This window comes from Cervus canadensis, chromosome 3 (genome assembly GCF_019320065.1).
Source record: "Cervus canadensis isolate Bull #8, Minnesota chromosome 3, ASM1932006v1, whole genome shotgun sequence".
NCBI classification, from domain to species: domain Eukaryota; kingdom Metazoa; phylum Chordata; class Mammalia; order Artiodactyla; family Cervidae; genus Cervus; species Cervus canadensis.
The window spans coordinates 63,103,257-63,118,358 of NC_057388.1; the positions used below are offsets into that span (position 1 = coordinate 63,103,257).

Here is a 15,102-nt window from a genome sequence, read left to right on the forward strand (position 1 = left end):
AAGTATAGGCCAGGCTAGACAGACCTACTTATGAGAGCAAGAACCTCATGTATCTTGTTCTCTGATGCGTGGGTTACCCTCACCTTTGATGAATTTTTAAAAGGCACTCATTTCAGGCAGGTGCATGACTTGGCCACTGGACAGCACCTGTGTGTGAAGAAGACACTTCCTCTGGGAGACAGAGCCCTGAGTCAGAGTACAGGCCTGGCAAGGGGAGTCCAGGCTGGGTTCTGCCTTCACTCATTCCCTTGATTGCACTAACAGCATGACTGGAATGGCCCGACCAGAATGGCCCTGACTGTGGTATCCCAGGATACATAGCAAGTGCTCAATAAAGCACTGGCTAAGTGAAAGACAGATTTGTTTCATGACTCAAAACAGGGATACAAAAAAAATAAGGAGGCAACCAATAGCAAGAGAGTATATAAGAGGAATATCTAGCAGAACTTCCCAAACTTCGGAAGCCTGAATGGGGCCTGGGCCAGTTATATGTGGCTTTGAGCAGTTCTGTCCAGGACTCCAAGAAAACTGGAGTCAAACAGCAAGACCTAGCAAGACTGAGAGAATCATAAGTAACTTCTAGTACATTAAGCCTAGTCAAAGAAGTATATAATCACCTAGATATCTACTTACAGCACCCATGGCAAGCAGTGCCTTGTGAACAAATGGGCTCATAGATCACGACTGTTAGACCAAGGTGTGGCCTGTCAAGACCAGAAGCAAGACAGAACATGGCCCTAAGAGCTGGAAGTGGTTCAGAGTCCTGGCTGAAACAGACTCTGTGTGTGTGTGTGTGTGTGTGTGTGTGTGTGTGTGTGTGTGTTTCAGAGAGGGACCAGATAATTAAGGGCTTTTAAAATCATGCTAAGGGCTTGCCCTTGTTCTAGAAGGAAGGGGAAATATAAGCAAGCAGGAGTCAGTGACCAGTTTGTATTTTAGAAAGATCACTCCAACTGCAGTGTGAAGTCAAACTGGAGGAAGAGAAGATTGGAGGGAGAGAGGTAAGCAGGGTGGAAACCAATCAGGGAGCTGGGTCACAACCTAAGCAGGCTGGACACTAACGGTGGCAGTGGAGATGGAGAAAATGGAATAGGTTTGGAAGATGTTGAGGAGATAGAATCGACAGGACTTGGTGATAAATTGGATGTCAATAGAGAAGGAGAGGAGGAAAAATGACTTCTGATGGAAGAAGATGAATGGTTTTTGGCACAAGGAGCTGGATGGATAGTGATGCCATTCGCAGAAATAGGGCGGACCAGAGGAGAAGCAGGTTTGGCAGATGGCGATGCACATGGCTTTTCCCTGTTGGAAAGAGATACGTATGGGACAGCCAAGTGAGCCTATCTAAGGGGCCTGGAGTTCAGAAGAGAGGGCTGGCCAAGAGATCTGGAAACGAAAGCCCCAACATACAGATGGCGACTGCAGTCACCAAAGTAGTTGACGCAACAAGGCCTTTGACAGAAATCTCCAAGAACATCAACATTGAAGGGATGAGAAGAAAAAGAGAGTAAGTAGAAACCCAAGAGATAAGAGAGAAAGCATGAGATGAGGTGACAAAAAAGATGTTAAAAAGGAGAAGTAGTCGAATGTATCAGAAGCTGTTCACATGAGATAAGCCTGAGGAGGACTCACTGCTTCAGCAGCGAGCAGTTTATGTGTCCTTGCAGTGGACTGTGGGCAGCAGCCACAGTTAAGTAAGATGAAGGGTGAATGGAAATTGAGAAAACTGAACTTGTGAGTATGAACAACTCTTTTTGAGAGGTGTGGCAGTGACATGGGGGCGAAAATATCTTTCCAATAAAGGGGGACTGTGACCAAGAGAGATAAAGGAACGTTCACCATCTCTCCTGAGACCTTACATATGTTGAACTTATGTTTGGATTTGGCACATAGCATGTTCAACGATGGTTACTCACCTCACACAAGACATGGAGAAGAAACCTTTGGACACAGAGCAGATGACACCTCTTTCTGTTTTGTAGTGTATCCTGGTGTTACTTTCTATGTATGTGGTCACACAGAGTTGCTTATGTTGACCTTATTGGGGGTGTCTCTTTTGGTGAAGTAGGAGAGAGGGACTTAAAGCCATAAGAAGAAAAATGTGATGTATGTGTCTAGTATGTTCAGTTCAGTTCAGTTTAGTCACTCAGTCGTGTCTGACTCTTTGCGACCCCATGGACTGCAGCACACCAGGCTTCCCTGTCCATCACCAACTCCTGGAGCTTACTCAAACTCATGTCCATTGATGCCATGTGATGCCATCGATGTCAGTGATGCCATTGATGTCAGTGATGCCAACCAACCATCTCATCCTCTGTCATCCCCTTCTCCTCCCACCTTCAATCTTTCCCAGTGAGTTGGTTTTTCGCATCAGGGGGCCAAAGTACTGGAGTTTCAGCTTCAGCATCAGTCCTTCCAATGAATATTCAGGACTGATTTCTTTTAAGATTGACTGGTTAAATCTCCTTGCATTCCAAGGACTCTCAAGAGTTTTCTCCAACACCACAGTTCAAAAGTATCAGTTCTTCAGCGCTCAGCTTTCTTTATAGTATGTACTATTTTGTTTTTGTTTTACAAGAAGAGTTGAACTATTTTTTTATAACAAGAGTACATGGTGGAACGTTTGAAAAAGAAGAAATGAGAGATACAAGACAGAGGAGCTCTAATTTGGATGTCACTGTCATTACCTCTTGCCCATGTCCCTGGTCTCTCTTTCCTCCAGGGCCTTTTCCCGACTTCCTGAGTTTCTACAACATTTAAGTTCCTCCCAGCATGACAGAGCTGCTTTCCTGGTGGACCATTTCCTCCTTTAACATTCACACATTTCCTCCTCTGCTATTTCTTCAGAGACAACTCCACACCCACCACTTCCATTCAGCCTGGAAGCCTCTCTTCTCCCCCCACCCACCATCCTCACCCCCCACATCCTCCCTTCCAGCATTCTCCTGCCTTACAAATTTTTTTCATCAGAGGAATGTCTTACTGGCTTTCCTCCAGAAGCCCTTTTGGGCATTCATTTACTCATCCAACAAATATTTACCTAAAGCTTACAGACTATTTGGCACAAAATATTGCACTAGGCACTGATGGAGCTATAAAGGCAGGATACAGAATCTAATCACAAGAAATCAATTAGGAGATGAAATAAAGACATCAGCTCATTCATTCAACAAGCACTGCCTGCTGGACTTCCGACTCCTGGTCACATATGCATGCAACCAAAACATAAGGTAGAAAGTGGTATGTTATGTAGAAAGTGCTGTTAAAATGGAGAGGAAAGAGAGGCTATTTTACTCAGTTACTTTTCTTTTTTTAGTAAAAAATGGCTTTTTAAAATCTTTTCTTGGGATTCCCTGGTAGTCCTGTGGTTAGGACTTAGCATTTTTACTGTGATACAGTTGATGTACAATATTATATAAGTTACAGATGTACAACATAAAATTGTACATTTTTAAAGGTTATAATTCATCTATAGTTCTTATAGCTATAGCTATATACTGGCTATATTCCCTGTGTTGTACAACATATCCTTATAGCTTATTTTTATACATAATAGTTTGCACCTCTTAATCCCCTACCCCTATCTTGCTCTTCCCCCATTCCCTCTTCCACTACTCAGTTACTTCTTGACCTGAAAAAAATATCTTCTTCCTTAGAGAAGACAACTTAGGGATACCTTCAGCCAGCTCTCTACTCTTGCCATTCAGAAAAGCCCTTTTCTTCTATTATAACAGTATCTTCCTTGTGTGTCTTGGGGCTTCCCTAATAGCTCAGTTGGTAATGAATCTGCCTGCACTGCAAGAGACCCCAGTTCAATTCCTGGGTTGGGAAGATCCCCTGGAGAAGGGATCGGCTACCCACTCCAGTATTCTTGGGCTTCCCTTGTGGCTCAGCTGGCAAAGAATCTGCCCACAATGAGGGAGACCTGGGTTCGATCCCTGGGTTGGGAAGATCCCTGGAGATGGGAAAGGCCCACTCCAGTATCCTGGCCTGGAGAATTCCATGGACTGTAAAGTCCATGGGGTCACAAAGAGTCAGACACGATTGAGCGACTTTCACGTTCACTCTTCACTTTCTGTGTCTTGAGCTTACTGTGGGTATTTGTGTCTCTTCAGATACACAGTGGTAGTAGCAGTGACAGACTAAATTCTCATGAGAACAGCTCATAAATCATAGCCCTGGAAATGTTGCTACTGTCAAGGAAAGAAAGATTTTTGTCCAGATTATATTCAGAGTCAAAAAGAGGAACTTTAGAGGAAGTAGGGTCTTCTACCGAGAGTGGGAAGGAATTTTAAGTACTTGTAGATTCTAGATTTGGGAGTAGGTCACTTAAATAAATCAAATCTAATCTTCACAATTTTCTTGAATCATCTGTCCACACATTCAACCATCTCTCCACTCATCCCCTCTATCCACTTATCCATCCATCAATTAACTCATCCTTCCAGCAAATGCTTATGTGCCAGGCACTGCACTACATGATAAAGATACCCATGAGCAAGGCAAACTCAGTCCCTGATTCCAAAGTGCCTTCAGTCCAGCAATGAAAGCAAACAAACATTTTGTAAAAAATAATTTCAATAAACTAGGAAAAGTGTTATGATAGACAAAGTGTGGGGTGCTAATTAAGGAAGCATATAGAGGGGTCTTGCAAGGTAAGTATTTTTATCTCCTAGTGATGAGGAAACTGAGACTCAAAAAATTAAGTAATTTCCCCCAAAGTCACTCAGTTTGTGGAAAAGAATTCAAATCCTGGTCTGTTTTGCTTCAGAGCCAATTGATTTTTCTACCCATCACCCTGGTCCCATAGAGGAATCAGCAGTGCAGAAGCTAAAGTGAAAATTTCAGTTCTTTCTTATTTCTCTTCCGCTTCAGTGATGTAACATGGTTTGAACATTGTAGAAGGCAGCATTAGAGAAGCAAGAATACTTAGGACATCATTCCATTTTCTGCCATTTTAAAAAGACCTAAAAGAATGAAATCTCACTAACTGGAATCTCTTCTCTCTCTCCTTTATCCTCTCCTCCCCTCCCTTCCTCTCTCCCTTCTTCCTGTCTATCCCTCCCACCATCCACCCCTGTTCTTCTACCTCAAGAGTGCCCTGTGTATCAGGTTCTATGAGTGAGTCTTCCTCAGTTTCACTATCAATGGAAATATTCAGCCCATGCCTAGACCCAGCTTATTAGCAACCAGTCTGGCAACAAATGGGCCCTCTGGTTTAACACCGCCACTCCTCATGACTGGTTCAGTTCACACCAATCGGCATGGTTAATATAATTGTAGTAAGTGATGTCAGGAATGGATATGTCAGCAGCCGCCAGCTCTGGTCATGTCTGCCAGGTCATTGTTGGTTTTACAAGCTGAAACAGAATCGACTGCAGTGAAATCTGCCTTTCAGAGGGCCACTGGCTAGGCAGTCACCTGCGAAGGAGAGAACCAGTCTGGAACATGGAGAATTTAGAGATTTCTCATGATGGGCATCTCATGAAGGGCAGAAAACTGTTCTCTTGTTAATAATGGGAGCTTCTCACCCCAGCTCCACTCTCGGCTCACTGGGTGATTTCCCCTGCTAGCCCAACCCCAACCCAGATGGACAGGGAATGAATGGGCTGGATGCCCGATCTCCTGGTGGGAGGCTCCAGAATTCCTAAAATTATCCGAGTCCTGGAACAGCTGCAGTCTCCCCACTGCTGAGTATTCTCTGCACAGAGCTGGTCCACAGTGGCCTGGAGGTGAAAAGGCAGCATGCTGACGCCACTAGCCCTGGTGCAGCCACCCTTCACCCCATGATGGAACAAGTGAACCCTTCCCCCACCATGGAATAACTGAATAGCCTCACATGTGTGGGGAGGATTAGAGGGAGTGTATGCCTTATGCCCAAATACACAGTGTTAGCGGGGAAGGCGCCCCCACTCCTGTACCGTGAAATGTGCTCAGTGAGTGAACTCCTTCTGGCCTCTATCAGGGCCTATGTTGTGTCCTGGGGGAGATGGATGCCATTTGTCTCCTGGCTTTGTGCCAGCTCATGGGAGCACTGCCCTGGAGGTGAAGGGCTGCCTTTTACAGTACCTGGGGGACAGGTAAGCCTATGTAATTCTGGGGTTCAATGATGTGCAAGTCCACCTAGCCAGCCACCCTCCAGCCTGCCCTTAGTCATATAGCTGACACTTCAGTCTCTGCCTGCTGTACTTTGCTTGGCTTCTGTTTGTTTAGAACTGCTAAATACTGGGGGATTCCCCCAGGAGAAGGCAGCCTCCATTTTCTTAATGAGCAGATCCTCTACAAAAAGTTTTTGAATATATAAACTTTTAGACATATCAGTGAATTTATCAGATATCTACTGTGTGCTGTGCTTAGTCACTCAGTCATGTCCGACTCTTTGCGACTCCAGGGACTTATTCTTTACCAACTGAGCTATCAGGGAAGCCCTCATGGACTCATTAGCCCGCCAGATTCCTCTGTCCATGGGGATTCTACTACTACTATTTAATTCATTAATTCAGTTATACATATGTACTTAAAGCCAAGTATAAAGTAATACACAGATATCTACTCATGTTTCATTGGATAACTTTATTTAATCTATGTATTTAATCTATGTATTTAATCTATGTATTTGTCGCTCAGTCATGTCCAACTCTGACCCCATGGACTATAGAGTCCATGGAATTCTCCAGGCCAGAATACTGGAGTGAGTAGCCTTTCCCATCTCCAGGGGATCTTCCCCAAACAGGGATTGAACCCAGATCTCCTGCATTGCAGGCAGATTCTTTACCAGCTGAGCCACAAGGGAAGCTCAAGAAAACTGGAGTGGTCAACCTATCCCTTCTCCAGCAGATCTTCCTGACCCAGGAATAGAACCGGGGTCTCCTGCATTGCAGGCAGATTCTTTACCAACTGAGCTATCAGGGAAGCCCACTCTCTATGTATAGCTTTGGCACTTTTGATCCATCTAAGACTTTTTTTCCTAAAACGCCTCATATTCACTCTTCCTTAGTCTTTGTGGAGAAAAAAAGCAAAGATCCATGTAATACAATGTGGCCGCTAGACATCTTCTCCAGCCCCCACCACATAAATCACAACACACGAGGGCAGCTGGCTGTTCATTCATCCTGTAAGTGGTCTCTACAACATAACCACTGGCTATATTATTTTTCCAAGCGATTTTTAAAAAGCCTGTTTATGGAAAACTATGAAGGTGCTTAAAGGAATAAGGTGGCTGATGTGAAAAGCTCTCTAAGATGTTAAGTTTTAAAAGACAGGCACAGCCAGCCCAGTGTTTGCAGAGCACAGAATAGCTCTGGAAGATTCTGCCAGGGTTAAAGTTGTGTCTGAGGCAGAGGAGAGCTGGGGACTGCAGGTCAGAAGATATGGGAGACTTGGTCATTAAGTAACCTCTGTAAGAAGGCAAAACTATCATTGATTAAGGTAATTTCAGGTTGACTGTGTCTCTTCCAGAAAGTAGTTAGGGTGCAAAATAAAGCAACTGAAAGAAGACCAACTACATGAGAGATTTTGTATAAATAAAAATTAAAGCAACATTCCCCTTCTGAAAGATCATTTGGGGGCATATATCATAATATACACACAAGTATTTTGACCTTTTTTGAGAGGCTTTCATTACATGATGTTGTTAGGTGTTTCAGGTGCAGTCTTATTTAATACTCATAACAAGCTTATAAAATAGGGATTATAAGTCCCATTGCACAGGTGAGTAAACTGAGGAATAGTGAGGTTGTCCAGAGTCACAGAGTTAATAGGTAACAGGACTAAATATTCAAATCGAGATCTGTCCAACTCTGAAAATCTGCCTCTCCCATTGAGCCCTGGTACATCATGGGACGTCAGATATATATAATCACACAGGATCTTCAAACAGTGCTGTGAGGTGGGTAGTACTATCCCGTTTTACAGATAATGGAAGCTGAGGATCCAAGGGGATCATACTCTACCCAAAGTTGGCCATCTTCTTTGTACCCCATAAAAACAATACTCTGTACACCCAGTGGTCATCTTGGGAGGACTAACCTGTTATTTTATCACAAGCATTAAACACATTTGCTTCACAAGGTTAAACCTGTTTACTCCGATCTAAGGCTGCACTAACCATGTCTTCATCCACAACCAACCTAAACTTCACCTATTACTGTCGACAAGTAAAGACAGATGAGGCCCAGCCCGGCTGTCTGGTGGGGCTGTTGTTGGCTCAGATCCTTGAAGCCTCCTGAAAACCGAAGCCTCCTGACAACCAGAGCCTCCAGTGCTGCTCTCCTCCTGGGTTTCAGTGCTCTGCGGTTTCTTATCACTTGCTTTAAAAATAACTTCTTAACAGAAGCATTTTCTAAAGATCATAAGCATGCACACCAGCAACACTTCAGACATCTCACCCACCACACCACAAAGCAACAGAAACAGCACAGGAAGCCCCACCGAGGGGACAGGAAGGAGAAACACGAGCCGGAGCAGCCCTTCACAGTCTGCAAGATGCTCATTTAAAGCCCAGGGCTCAAGTCAGCATTCGCGCGTCTTTATCACTTGGATGCCGCACGCTCGAACAAATGTACGCAGGAAGGAAAGCCTTCCTGTTGCCGTGGCAGGGTGGATGACAGCATTGGCAGGTCTATGATTAAAGGGTTAAGACTAAGACAAACAACACGCAGGCCCAATGCTTGCTGGAAGAGAAAGTATTTACATTACATAACAGAGCAAGAAGAATAGACACCTCCCCCCACGCGCCCCCAGCCCCTGCTGTTATTTAGCCTTGCCTGTCTTCACCACACTCGGGACAGCTGTCCGCATGCTGGCACAAGAGTCATATCCTCTTGCTGTTTGCACAGTGGCACATTTGTCTTCCTAATCGCAATCTGTGAAAGTTCCTGCCTCCATGACCAGAATCAGAAGCCAAACGTTAAAACAAATCTTTCCTTAACATTATCCTGTCTGAAGATGTTTGTACTTGTGACTTCTGTTTATCTATGCTTAATGGCACCGGCATAAGGAGAAATAGTGTATTTACACACCTGTGCTGTTATAAAAGATCATTTGTCCAGATAAATATTTACCCGTCATTCTGTTCTTGAGCTCATGTCGGTGCTGGGCACACAGAGGAAGAACATTCTTTCCTTCAGGCAGTTCCCACTTCCAGAGGGAATATCTTTGAATGGTGTCTATGGGGGTGTGTGTGTGCAAGTGTCATGCCCCTGGCAGGGGTGAGTGGGAACGATGAGGAAACCATCACAGAGGAGACTGCATTGGAACTGGGCACTGAAGGATAAGTAGGAGTTCGCTGGGCGCTGCATTATAGGGAAGAGAAGGAAGGTGGGGGTAAAAGGGAGGATGGGGACACTGGTTTCCCTTGCAGAGTTCTGAGAAGGAAGGAGACTTCCTCGTTTTTACATTGAGTGTTTCTGACAAAGGAGTGTTTTCTCACAAAAGGTGTCTCATCATTTCCAAGGAGTCTGGGCCCTAACAAAGCCGTCTTTCCCTGCCTATAATGAATGCATAGGCAGATACAAGAGGGACCAGCAGACTATGAACGGAAGGATTGCCTGCATCCTGTCAAGGGGTAAGGAGAGAGTCACAGGGAAATTCCTTCAGTGACCTGCTGTCTCACCTTCTCTTCTAAGCATGTGGCCTGTTAACCCTTGCTGCTCAGGGCAGAACTCCCTCTATGATTACTCCCAGTGGGTGCCCTGTGGCTTCTGGTGAAATACAAGTGCAGTGTGAATCCAGTGGAAAGCCACCCTAGTGTCCCCCCCAGACCCCAGGGCTCCTCTGCAGCTTTATTCTCTTCAGCACCTCCCAAAGAAGAGCTCTGTTATACACCAGGTGCTCAATAAATGCTTGCTTGTGTAATTGATCAACTGAATGACCACTATCAAAGGAGAGGAAGAAAAACCCAGATCCTTCTTTAGAATGTCTATTGCAGCCATCAGTACTGCCTTTTCAGGACCATGTTCAAGCGAGACAAGTCCTCTTCACTGCCTATAGTGTCCACATGGCCAGTCACAAGCTGGCTGATGGGATTAAAAAGAAGAGTGGAGCATATGGGAAGTATCCTTAAGCTAGAATGTACAGTGTGTGCTACCTGACATGCAAACTCTGATACGTACCAATCAGTAACTAGCGTGGCCAGGATCTGACTGTCAGAACTCAAAAACGAGAAAAGGAAAAAGCAAAGAAAGCAGCCAGAAATGATTAGATCTGGGCCTCTAAATAAGAGTGAAAGGTCCTTGGTCTCAATGTCAGAGTCCAAGCACTGGGTGGGAGCTTCCCTTGTCTAGGGTTTCCTACCCTCTGGTAGGAAGTGGGTGTTCCTCTGGGCGCTAAGAGAACACATACCAAACCAGTAACAATTTGCTGGATCAAGAGGCTGGGCCTTCAGCAGCAGCTGCTTGTAGGTTTTTCATATGCAACCGTTAGCTGCTTGGGGGTTGGTTCTGTTTTCCGAGTTCATTTGTTATACTGTAAAAGGTTTTCCTCGAGTCCCCCTCTGAGTGACAGAGGATGCCGGAAGGACTCCACTATTTCACTTCCATGAGCACCGATGCACTGAATAGAAGGTTCTGGAAAGAAGGCGGACTTGATCTTGACCACGACTGAGACTCCCTATGGAATTCTAGATGGCTTTCTAAATGCATTTTATATCACCAGTATTTTCAAAGCTATTACACTAAAAATATTCTAAATGTATCCACTGATTAGATAACTTATCTTTTACACATAGTAAATGACTCAAGGTATCAGTAATAAGGGTACACAGTTGTCTTCACCAAGGCATGAGCTTCCTGAAATACCCAGAGGGGTATTTCCGCATTTGACATTCTCCCCCCAGTCTAGTCCTTTGACCCTAATTCTTACAGCTAAGGTACACAGACATGACAAGCATGGAATCTGATGGTCATTTTCTAAACAGAATTTCTTTTAAAATAGAATTATAGGAAGAATGTTTCTAGCCCCTCACCACTGTAACTTTGTGATGTCAAATTGCCACAATTCTATCAGCCAAATTTTTCTACACTCATCTTGTATGGTGAATTAGTAATTATGAGATTGAATTTATTTATCATATGGCTTTTAAAAATATATTTTAGTCTTTTCTGATGGCAGGGTGGTCAGATCTATGGGTTGTCAAAGGCCAGGTAATCTTCAAAATGTCAAGGGCTGCCAACCTCATAACACAGTGTTATTTTTTATTATCTGGTCTTTTCTCACCAGCTCACATACTCATCTCATCCCTGACTCTTATCCATTACTGCTGAAAATCCAGAGATTACTGGTACAAAAGATGCTGCCTCTGTAACCACGGGCTTATTCATGGGCTGGGGAGACTGGGGTGGAGGGTGTGGGTTGAGGTGCATAAATTGGAAAACCAGAAAGAAGTCCAGGGGTGAAGAAATCAGCCAGAAAAATACCAGTGGAAGAATCAGAGCCGGGTCGAATATGAAACCATGCCATAATTTCTTAGAGCAGAATTTTGCCCTGAATTCCCAAGGCTGCCTGTATTTTCATGTTCATCCAACTTGCTTCCAGTATTTATTTTTTTAAAACTACACAAATATAACGGAAAGCCAGCTAACTTAAAGGACTCAACTGCATCTTTAGATTCTTTTTGGGATCTTTTTTCCCTCAAGAGACCCCAGTATCTTCTTGATCTGCTATTCTCTGTATGTCTCTCACTTACTCTGTCATCTCTTCTCCCAAGAGTGGTCCTTTTCTCTGAGCAGGGACTGTGAATGCTTTTAACAGCAGCTCCAACATGAAGTGATGGAGGCTGTGGGCTCAGAAAAGAGTGGGTCAGGACCCAAGGTGTGGGAGGCTGGTGAAGAATGTGTTCACGCAGCCCGGGTGGGCCTCCCCCGTTTTGCTGTTGCTCTACATACCCCTACCCAGCCCTGACCTGGTGGGAACCTAACACCCATCCTTTCATCATTTTCTCTGCATCCTACTTCTAAGTCCCATAGACTACCAACATCTGAGAGATAAACAAGGCTTTCACTCAGTGCTGAAGAGGGAGGAAAGAGTGGGTGTTTCTCAGCCAACTGCAGCTCACACTCCCCTCTTAATAAACATAAAGACCTCATGCCTCATCCTTACCCACATTCTGACTGCAGCTGTAAAAGGAAGAATATCTTCTGGGACAGGACCACTGCCAAGACTGAGCCTTCCTCTCTGTGATTCAGGTTAGCTGCTAGCAGTTGTATTTCCTGCTGACTATGTCCTGAGCCAAGAATTTTACAATTATCTTTTCACTTCAGCCTACCCATGGATAGGCATGATCATTATTCTTACTTTTAAAAGGGGCAAAAAAAAAAAAAAAAAAAGACTTCCCTGGTCATCCAGTAGTTAAGAATCTACCTTCCAACGCAGGAGACATGGATTTGATCCCTGGTCAGGGAACTAAGATTCCACATGCCAGGGGGTCAACGAAGCCCACACACCATAACTCGGGAGCCTGCACAATGCAACTAGAGAAGCTCACGCACTGCAACGAAGACCCAGTGCAGCCAAAGATGATTTAAAAAAAAAACAAAATTAAAAATAAAATGTGCAAAAAGAGCCTCAGAGAGAAACTGGCCCCAGGCAGCCCAACGGGTAAGAGGCCAAGCTGGGGTCACAGGTGAACAGTTTCATTCCAGGGCAGGTGCTCAGAACCACCTCTCCACGGGGCTGTTTGTTTATTTTCTTCTTTTTATGGAGGTATGTCACATTGTACTATTCATGTTTTTTTTTTTTTTCTTCCAGATCATAGAAGCCAGGTCTCCACCTGAATTCTGATTTCATCCATCCTTTGCACCTCCATCCTGCAGCCAATCCAATGAAAAATGACTGTGTTGGTAATCCTGAGTGTGAAGGGAACAACTGACTCTCTGACAGGAGGACTCTCTGCGTCTCCCAGGGGTCTCCTCAGTGAGTGTGTGGGTCTGTGTGTGTGTGTATGTGCGTCTATGTGTGGTAGGGAGATTAACATCTCAGAACTATAGTCCTAAGTCTCCCTTGCCTAAGGCTTCCAATCAGGTTCAGCCAATGGGAGTCTTGGGCAGGAAAGGGAAGGAGGGAGCAAAGTGCTGGGGCATTTCCTCCTGGTCTCTCTCTGTTCTGGTGCTTCAGTGGATGACCCTCATGACCACCACGGTCCAGGCTCCTCTCCTGGGGCTCTAGCCCTCCCCAGGCTCCAGTAGGAAACACGGTCTCTTCCTGTTTCCCTTTCAGACCTGGGAGTGTTCATGGCTACCCACCACTGGCAAGCCCTGAGTGCTTCAGAATCTCTGGTTCCCTTCACTCACTGATGCTTCTGTAAAAAAAAAAGTCCCTTCATTAACTTCTGTTCAACACCCCAACGGAGGATGCCTTCTACCCCCGCCAGGACCCAACAGAGACCCTTTAACACCCCCAGACCAAAGGAAAGGCAAAAACAGCCCGAAACAAGACCTGAAGAGGACGAAGGTCATTTAATTTCATAGGGAATTTGGACTCACTTTTTATAAACTGGAATCAAATATGCTGTCCAAAGGTGAGAAGAGGGCCTGGATATACTTCGAGTTGCCCGAGATGTGCCTTTGTTACAATCGAGGGAGACTTTGAATCCCATAAGCTGAAACAGCAAACCTCACTGCAGCATTTAAATGTTGGTAGGTTAAATTTGGAATATGAATAAACATTTACCCTTGCTATGTACTGCATAATTTCACATCTGTAATGAACTTCCTGTGCTATACTACACACCACTTCTAAACTCACTCCTTGCAAAGAAGCTCTCATCTGCCCTCTGGGTTTTTCTAAAAATAAAAATGATAACAACATTACCAACACATCCCTATTTATTCTTCGTGATGTAGTCTGAGCCTAAGCAAGGCCTCCAAGTTTAGTGGCTATTTTTCTTGTCTTCATATGATACGCATGCCACAAAACCTGCAATTATGGGGTTTCTAAGAATTTAAATGATATGTTCTAGATACTAGCTCAATTCCTTTGTTTTTCATACACACAGAAATGCACACACACATAAACAACATCCAAGAACATGAGTTTGTCTCTTGAATGGCAATCAGTGACCAAAATAAAATTTTATAAACAGGTTTTAGAAAAGCCAACTTCATTAACCCTTTATGAATTGTGATAAATAAATGAATATCCATCTAAGAAAGGCATTCTCTCAGACGTTCTCCAGTCATGGAAGATTCTTAGAGTTGGTACAATTCTCAATTATACCCACACAGAAATTAATCAGTCTGACGCTATGCACTGTGATTAAGTTCATTCATTGGAGTGACACTGTTTCAAATCACACTTACTAGGTGTGACACCCAAACCATCTTATACCTCCAGAGCTCAGGATGGCAGACCACCATGCTGAGGAAGGCCAGGGTCATTTTAGAAGACAGATTGTCAAACACACTACATTTCAAGATGACCTTGTGATATTAAAATAGAATAAGGTACACTTCACTATTTTAATTTTAAAAAATGGGTGAGATCATTAAATGTGATATGTCAGGGGACTCTAGTTTCCTCGGTCCTGTGTCGCTGCAACAAACATTTGAAGTGACAGACAGACCAGTGTTACAGCTCCATGTTACAGCTCAGTTTTATTTGGCAAGTAAAGGAAAAGACATCCTCGAGGCATGAGGGCAGGCCGACCCAAAAGATACGGTGAGAAGAGAAGCACCCCCCACCTCCGGCTCAATTTTGGCTCATTTTTAAAAATTAATTATTTTAATTGGAGGCTAGTTACTTTACAATATTGTAGTGGTTTTTGCCATACACTGACATGAATCAGCCATGGGTGAACATGTGTCCTCCATCCTGAACGCCCCTCCCACCTCCCTCCCCATCCCATCCCTCAGGGTTGTCCCAGTGTACTGGCCCTGAGTGCCCTGTCTCATGCATCGAACCTGGACTGGCGATCTATTCCACATATGGTAATACACATGTTTCAACGCTATTCTCTCAAATCATACCACCTTCACCTTCTCCCACAGAGTCCAAAAGTCTGTTCTTTATCTCTGTGTCTCTTTTGCTGTCTCGCATATAGGGTCATCATTAACATCTTTCTAAATTCCATATATATGCGTTAATATACAGTATTGGTGTTTTTCTTTC

The 15,102-nt window shown here is 44.2% G+C and overlaps 1 protein-coding gene and 1 long non-coding RNA gene across 2 annotated transcripts in view; one reads left to right on the forward strand and one right to left on the reverse strand.

Annotated features, from left to right (window-relative positions):
• CHN2 (chimerin 2) overlaps window positions 1-15,102 on the reverse strand; it is a 332,030-nt gene that overhangs the window by 178,328 nt on the left and 138,600 nt on the right. The window lies entirely within an intron of this gene.
• Window positions 9,455-13,348, forward strand: LOC122438442. Its single transcript, XR_006268552.1, has 3 exons — window positions 9,455-9,565; window positions 12,745-12,909; window positions 13,213-13,348. It is a non-coding gene; the product is annotated as an uncharacterized LOC122438442 (long non-coding RNA).